The following is an 8,602-nucleotide window of genomic DNA, read 5'->3' on the forward strand; positions in this document are numbered from 1 at the left end:
TCCTCTGCTCTGGGCGCCACCTCGTGGGGTACAGCAGGAGTGCCTCCGGCTGGTGCCTTTCCCAGGCACGTCCCCTCAGCCCAACTCCCACCCTGGCAGAAATCTGGGGGGTCATATGACCTACATGTCACCCCTTAGACAACTGGTGCCCCCCTAAATTGCGGGGGTACAATCTAGAGGGGAGGACACATGACCACACCACGTGTCTCCCCTTCCCAGTCCCCGCCCCCCAGCCCTGAATCCAGCCCAGGGCCACTGCACTTTCCCCACCGCAGGTTATATATGGGGTGGGGGCTCTGTCCTTCTCTCCCTGCGCCTCCCCCCCTTGGTATGTTCAGCCGCTCTCCCTGGCAACTGCTCGTGCCTCAGAGAGAGCCTGTGTGGGGGGTGACAGCAAACCACTCCCTGCCTGGGCTCGGTTGCTGGGTGGGGAGGGTGCTCTGGCTCACTTGGCCCCTGTCCCCCCGTAGCAGGTCCAGGACAGAGGGAGGACCACTGCTGTCCCAACTGCCGGAGACAGGAGCTGAACAAGCAGGAGCCCCCACTGCCCCCAGCATGTTTCTGGCTCAGTTGTCCCCTGTGCCCCGCAGCTGGGGCAACAGCGAGAAGCCCCTGCCCAAGCCCTGCTGCGGGGTCAGGGGCCAAGTGATCCGGAGCCTGCGCTCCTTGTCCCCCGACAGCCGCGCCCAGGGATCCACCATGGCCTCCCAGCCAGGCTCTCACAGAGAGAAGCGGCTTCGTCGCCCTTCCTGCCTGGCTGCCAGGGAAAGCGGCTGAACATGGAATGGGAGCGGGGGATGGGGGAACAGGGAGAGAAGGACAGAGCCCCTCTCCCTCCTTGCCCACACCAGGCCAATCTGGGAGGGACTTGACCCCCTCATTTTCCTCCCCCATACGTCATCTCCGGTCATACTTCTACCCCACTGATTCCATCTTGTCTACCAGTAAACAGCTCCTGGAGATTACCTTCCATTCTGATTTTGCAGGTGTGATTCTTTTACTTTTTTCTTTTAAAATAAAGGTCTTCTTTTAAGAACCTGATTGATTTCAGTGTCCTGAAGACAAAGGGTCTGGTCTGTGCTCACATTGCTAAGGCAAACTACTGGTTGGAAGTTTATTCTCAAGCCTCCCCAGGAAAGGGGCTGAAGGGACTTGCGGGGATATTTTGGGGGCTAGGGGTTCTAAGTCACCCTTCCCTGAATATTTTGTGTAAATCCCTTGGTGACGGCAGCAATATCAGTCGAAGGAATTAGTGGCATAGAGAAGTTTTAACCTAAGCGGGTAAAATATAAGCTTAGGGGGTCTTTCATGCGGGTCCCCACATCTGTACCCCAGAGTTCAGAGTAGGGAGGGAACCCTGACAGCCCTCAAAAAAGAATGTTTGCCCTGACACTCGGCCGTGATGGACTCCCTGTTTGTGACACCAATTGTCCTGCTCACCGATAATGCAGCTCTGAGCTGGCTCCAGACAATGTTGGACTGAAATGCCTTCCTCACCCACTGGTACTTGGCATTACAGCCGGTCCGGTTCTGGGTAGAACAGGTGAAGACGTGAACATTCGATGAGTGCACTGATAGGTCCACTCAAAGAGGGAGGTATGAGAAGGAGTGTACGACCCCTCTAAGGGGTCAGCCTGGCGCTCCCAAATAGAACAGCCTGGGTGCAATGAAGAGGACTCCCTGTTCCGCCAGAGGGACGAGTCAAACAGCAAGAGGAAACTGAGCGGGGGGGGAGGAGCCTAGAAGAGGAACAGCCTGTAAGAAAGGGGGATCTCCCTCCAGCTCTGGAAGGTTAGCCTGAGCAGGTGCAGGAACTTTGTGTCCCCTTTGTTTTGCAGGATCCAAACCTGGATCTGGAGGTAATGGCCTTAGGATTGTTCCATGGGCACCTGCCCTGGGGCTTCATTCAGGGAAACACACTTCTTTAGACTAGTTAGTTCCTGGATGATACAGCAAGCGTGCTCGTATCTACAACTAATATTTTTTAGATTTAAGCACACACGCACGTAAGCAATAGCTTTAGAACATCCCAAATAATTACCTAAAATCTGAGATGGTATCTAGTAATTAGCAGCAGGTCAGCAATGGCTAGACACTTCCCCACTGGGGAGTATGCTGTCTCTCAGGATAACTTCAGAGAACTCCTCCAAAGTACACTCTATTATCGCCTCTTTTTAGAACTAATTTTTACAAAACCTGTAGTTCATAGTGACCCCTACTGGGTCATCACTTCTCCTAACTTCAATCAATTGCCTATCAACAAAACTTTCCTAACAACCTTAGCCATAATAAGCTTCTATCTCAGTCACCCAAACTCAAGGTCTCCATTCACTTATTTTCTTTCAGTCTCAATTTGTTGATTCTTTTCTCCCCACTTCCCATTCTGGTTAGCAGAAACTACAAACGTGCAGCCAGTATTCAACGTCGCCTCCAAAAGCCCTTGTCCAAACTAACCCTAAACTACATGATGTTCTATTTGAGCAAGTCATGGTGGCGGAATGCATACAATAGGACCACAATTAGCTTGATGAAATTCTGGGGTAACACACCCCTCAATTCCAGAGTAACCTTAGGCACCAAATTACCTGTGTGAATCTGGGCCAGACTGGCTGGTCAATAAGGAAGGGAGCAGAAAGGAAACTCAGAAGGATGATATTATGATTCAGAAGCATTTTAATGTGAATCGGAATACAAGTACACAGAAAGCGACACAAAGAATTCAGTATTAAAATAATATCTCCAAGGTATCAAGAAGGGCTACAATGAGTCACTGGCTCCAAGGTGATGCATTTCAAACCAGATGTTCTTCATTCTTCATCACAGCTGTAGATTTTACAGTCAAGTTCTCTTTGCAACCATTTTAAGGTATTAGTTTCATCACAGTCAGAATCAAATGAGACAAAGCACAACTAAAACCAAGGACGAAACTACTTCTCCAGTAAACAACAAATAAAGCAAAGTTGAAAGCAGAAACAAATGGCAGAAATGCATAAAAGGACTAGAACACGTAGGGCTTGATTCTCATTGACACTAAAACCCCTTTGCAGGACTTTGTAAGGAGCCTGCTTCATTTACTGTGTCAGCGTGACCTAAAGGGGCCTTCATGGAATTAAGATTCACACCCAAACACGTTTTTCTAGAAGAAGCAGAGAGTCTGGAAGGCAGTAGAGGAAACAGTCAACCAGTGTAACCGAGGAAATAGAGATATGGGGCAGATTTACTGAGATGCTGAGCACTCACAGCACCCATGGGAGTTGAGGGCACTCTGCATTTCTCAAACCTATTGCCCACAAACTCATCTGTGAATCTTGCTTAATGTTTCCAGGTCTTTCCACATTCCGGGTCTATTCCTCCTCGGCGAAACATGGCCAACCCTTTCCATAGCCGTGCCCCCAGCCCCAATGGCAAGGGTAAGGGTACCAACAGCCTTTGGGATAGCCCCAACAACACTTGTACGGCCTTCGGTAATACCATGGCCTACAGTAGCCGTAACCTCTGGAACCACCCCAGCCCCCATAGTGGTAGGGCTTGTAATACAATTCATCACTAAAGTTTTCGTCAAAAGTCATCTTTCTGTGTCGGAGGTAAACCTGAAACACACAACAGGGAAAAGAGTCAACATAATGCACTAGGGTCATAGAGTAAAAGGTTCAATGCTCAGGGAAATGATGACCCAGACCCTCAGTTCCTGGATACATGTTGCCTCTTAGTTCCTCCTCCTAGCCGCCTTCTTCCACTCACTCCTACCCTCCCTCTTAACCAGCCCTTTTGAGTCCCTCTCAATCCTTCCTCTGACAGCAAAATAAATATCTGCTATAGACTATTTCTATCATGTACACTTGGGATTTTTACTCTCTTTTACAAATGGTTTAAACAAAGGATGGCAGGGACTAGTTTGCTAATCTTAATTTCCTTGAGAGGATTTAACCTCAGCATGAAAACCCCTTTCTTCTGAATAACAGACTGGCAGTTTGGCTTCTAAACTTTCTGAGCCAACAATACTTGCTAATAAAGGAAGGGAAAACCGTGCTCTGAAATGTCCCTAGTCTCTGTTTGCCATATGCTGGAAAGGGGTGACGGGATGGATCACTTCAGGATTACATGTTCTGTTCATTCCCTCTCAAGCACCTGGCATTGGATACTGTTGGAAGACAGGATACTGGGCTAGTTGGATCATTGATCTCACCCAGTATGGCCGTTCTTATGTTCTAAAATACTTTTTTCAAAACAAAACATTAAGAGCCAAGTCCTGAGCGGGTAGATAAGGGCACTGTTCAGCTGAGTTCAAGGGTCTAGGCTAATTTACCTAGCTTTGGATCTGCATCTAACATTGCTACTAGAGCAGGTAGGAACATAGAAATTTCCATGCTGGATCAGACCACAGCTCCTTCTCATTGATTATTCTGTCTGAAATCTGGCCGAGTACCTTCTGCTACAGAATAAGGAACAACACAGTGACCTATTCTGAAAAAAACTGGGGAAGTTTCATCCTAACTCCCCTAACTTTAAAGCTGAATATGGAATTATTGAAAGCTACTGATGGGATTCCAACACCTAATTCCTAGTGATAGTAAACATGAACTCCTCTCCCAAATGCCTAGGCACCTCTGAAAATTGAAGCATTTACTTCTAAACCATGAACGCATCAGAGCCTGCAACTTAACAACTACTGTGTTATTGGCAAACCCCCTTTACCGTGCCAATAATCACAAAGTCATGCGCAAGATTGAGTCCTAAATTAAACCGTGACTAACGGGACATCGCAATAGCTCTCGAGAGAATGAAACAAATGGGACTTACCCCGGTCGCTGAAGAGGATAAGTCAAGAGAAGTTGTTAAGGAGCCTAGAGTTGCGAGCGCTTTTATACAATTTCTTAGACTGCCTGGAGAATACGAGACACCCTTTTGCTCAAGGTCTTAATTAGTTAGAAAACATATTATGCTGTGCGAGTCACTCCTTCAATTGATATAATTTGTTTTCAGGATTATTACCATGTGTTTTCAACCTCACATGGTCTGACATGCACCAGACAGCCTATAGGTTTCTTTCATCTGAAAAGTTTTATGGGACACATTCATTCCTCCGCAGGAGTTACAATGGGAATGATGTAAAAGATTGTCAGAGCTGTAACAGGTGCAAAGTCTGCCATTAGATGGAGGTCTCCACTTTGGTCCTGGTAAGCCATGTGGGCAGGTGTTGGTGGCATTGCACAGTTCTCCCTGCAATTCGTAGGAGGGAGAGAGCATTTTTCAGGGACCCCTCCCCATTTACATTAATTCTTATGGGGAAATTGGATTCGCTTAACATCGTTTCACTTAAAGTCGCATTTTTCAGGAACATAACTACAACGTTAAGTGAGGAGTTACTGTATCCAAATAAGTGTCTCTCCTAGTGGTGCAAGTATGGCGGTAAGTCCGGTATTCCGTACCAGTCAGATATTTATTCTAGCCAGTACGCTGTACTGCAAAGACACAGAACAGCCCCACGTCGGCAGCTTCTCCAGCGTGGCTGTACCGCTCCAAGCCCTTCCACACACCTGAGTCTCCTGTCTGGGGTCTGTACAGCAGCCCAGCCAGAGGACAGGGCTGGGGGTGGGGCTGGGGTCGGTAAAGCCACTCCAGAACGGCTGGCATGGGGCCACCAAGCGGCCCCACATTCTGCTCCTTCCGCCACTGCGGTTCTGGAGAGCCCTGCTGCACTCTCCCCACCCCAGGATACCTATGGAATGGGTAAAGGGGGGTTCTCTCCTTCTCTCCATATGTGTCTCCCCCCACACCCAGCACATTGCACCGCTCTCCCTGGCAGCTGCAAGGGGAGAGGGACACAGCTGCTTCTGCCTGAGAGAGCCTGGCTGGGAAGTAGCTGCGATCCACACCCTGCCTGGACACAGGTGCAGGAAGGGGAGGGGAGCTCCTCCTCCCTCGGCCCTTTTCCCAGGGCCCAGGCATGGAGAGGACCACTGCTGTCCCAACTGCCAGAGACAGGGGCCGAAAGAGCAGGAGCCCCCTCTCCCCTCCGGCATGTTTCTCGCTCACTCATCCCCTATGCCCTGCAGCTGGGATGGCAGCAGGTAGCCCCTGCCCGCGCTCTGCTGTGGGGACAGGGCCCAAGAGCCTCCCTCCTGCCCCGTGGAAGCTGAGCCCAGGGAGGGAACCGGCCACCACTGCCTCCCAGCCAGGCTCTCACAGGCTACAGCAGCTCCATCGCTCTTCCCACCTGGCTGCCAGGGAGAGCGGCTGAATGTGCCGAGTGGGGGAAGCGCGGGGAGAGAAGGACAGAGCCCCTCTCCCTCCCTGCCCCGCCAGGCCAATCTGGGGGGCACTTGGCCCCCTCCTCCCTCCTCCCACACATCGTCTCTGGTCATAGTTTCGCCCCACTGATTCCATCTTACCTTCCAATACACAGTTCCTGGAGAAGGAGACATAATTCATGGCCCTCAAAAAAGAATCTTTGCCCAGACACTGGCAAGTGATGGACTCCCTGTTTGCAACACCATTTGTCCTGCTCACCGATAATGCAGCTCTGCGCTGGCTCCAGACAAGGCAGGACTGAAATGCCTGCCTCACCCAATGGTACTTAGCATTACAGCCGGTCTGCTTCCCTGGAGAACAGATGAAGTTGTGAACATTCAATGAGTGCACTGATAGGGCCACTCAAAGTTGGAGGTATGAGAAGGAGTGTACGACCCCTCTAAGGGGTCAGCCTGGAGATCCCAAATAGAACAGCCTGGGTGCAATGAAGAGGACTCCCTGCTCCAGCCTAGTGACCATTCAAACAACAAGAGGAAACTGAGGAGGGGGAGGCGACTACAAGCGGAACAGCCTGTACTAGGGGGTGATCTCCCTCCAGCTCTGGAAGGTTGGCATGGGCAGGCACAGGAACTTTGCACTTTATTTTGCAGGAGCCAAAGTTGGATCTGGAGTTAATGACCTTAGGTTTCTTGTTACATGTGCTCCTGCCCTGGGGCTTCATTAAGAGAAACACACTTCTTTGAAACAACGAGGAGTCCTTGTGGCACCTTTGAGACGAACAAATTTATTTGGGCATAAGCTGTCGTGGGCTAAAACCCACTTCATCAGATGCATGGAGTGAAAAACACAGTAAGCAGTATATATTTGAAAAAATGGGAGTTGCCTTACCAAGTGGGGGGTCAGTGCTAACGAGGCCAATTCAATTAAGGTGGAAGTGGCCTATTCTCAACAGTTGATTACTTTTGTAGTGCTAACGAGGCCAATGCAATGAAGGTGGACGTCGTCCATTTCCAACCATTGACAAGAAGGTGTGAGTATCAGCAGAGGGAAAATTACTTTTTCTAGTGACCCATCCACTTCCAGTCTTTATTCAGGCCTAATTTGATGGTGTCCAGTTTGCAAACTAATTCCAGTTCTGCAGTTTTTTGTTGAAATCTGTTTCTGAAGTTTTTTTGTTGAAGAATTGCCACGTTTAAGTCTGTTACTGAGTGTCCAGAGAGACTGACGTGCTCTCCTACCAGTTTTTGAATGTTACAATTCATGATGTCTGATTTGTGTCCATTTATTCTTTTGCATAGAGACTGTCCGGTTTCACCAATGTACATGGAAGAGGGGCATTGCTGATGGCATGATGGCATATGTGACATTGGTATATATATCACAGTGGAATAGGCCACTTCCATCTTTATTGAATTGGCCTCGTTAGCACTGACCCCCACTTGGCAAGGCAACTCCCATCTTTTCATATATGTATTGCTTTCCATGGTGGCTAGGTGTTACCCAGGGTTGTCAGAACCCAAAGCAGTGGTAACTTAACTGTTTCACTCCAGGCAGTGACAGGAATAAATCAATGGGAACACAGCACTTCCAGCTGATGAAAACTTGATGCTAGTAAGCGTGCTCTTCTCTAAAACTAACATTTATTAGATTTAAGCACACACAGACATAAGCAATAGGTTTAGAACATCCCAAATAATTACCTCAAATCTGAGACGGTATCGAGTAATCAGCAGCGGATCAGCAACGGCTGGACACTTCTCCACTGGGGAATATGATGTCAGGAAAAATGTCTTGCAGGATAGCTTCACAGAACAGTTCCAAAGTACACTCTATTATCTAGTCTTTTTATAACTAATTTTTACAAAACCTATAACTGCTAGTGACCCCTACTGGGTCATCACTTCTCCTAACTTCAATCCATTGCCTATCACCAAAACTTTCCTAATATTCTTAGCCATAATAAGCTGCTACCTAAATGTCACCCAAACTCAAGCTCTCCATCCACTTATTTTCTTTTAGTCTCAGTTGGCTGGTCAGTGAGGAATGGAGCAGAAAGCAAAACCAGAAGGATGATATTATGATATGACAGAATCATTTCAATGCATCTCGGAAGCCAAGTACACAGAAAGTGACAGAAAGAATTCAGAATTAAAATAATATTTCCAAGGTTTCAAGAAGGTCTACAATCAGTCACTGGCTCCAAGGTGATGCATTTCATACCAGATGTTCTTTGTTCTTCATTACAGCTGTAAAGTTTGACAATCAAGTCCTCTTTGCAACCATTTTAAGGTATTAGGTGGATCCCAGTCAGAATCAAATGAGGCAAAGCACAACTTATGCCACGGAAGAC

The 8,602-nt window shown here is 48.3% G+C and overlaps 1 long non-coding RNA gene across 1 annotated transcript; it reads right to left on the reverse strand.

Moving 5' to 3' along the window:
- Nucleotides 1–2,655: 2,655 nt before the first annotated feature.
- Nucleotides 2,656–5,321, reverse strand: LOC125626203 (uncharacterized). Its single transcript, XR_007353695.2, has 2 exons — nt 4,801–5,321; nt 2,656–3,590 (listed from the first exon to the last, which is right to left on the reverse strand). It is a non-coding gene; the product is annotated as an uncharacterized LOC125626203 (long non-coding RNA).
- Between the last annotated feature and the right edge of the window lie 3,281 nt (nt 5,322–8,602).

Source organism: Caretta caretta, chromosome 24, assembly GCF_965140235.1.
Source record: "Caretta caretta isolate rCarCar2 chromosome 24, rCarCar1.hap1, whole genome shotgun sequence".
NCBI classification, from domain to species: Eukaryota; Metazoa; Chordata; order Testudines; family Cheloniidae; genus Caretta; species Caretta caretta.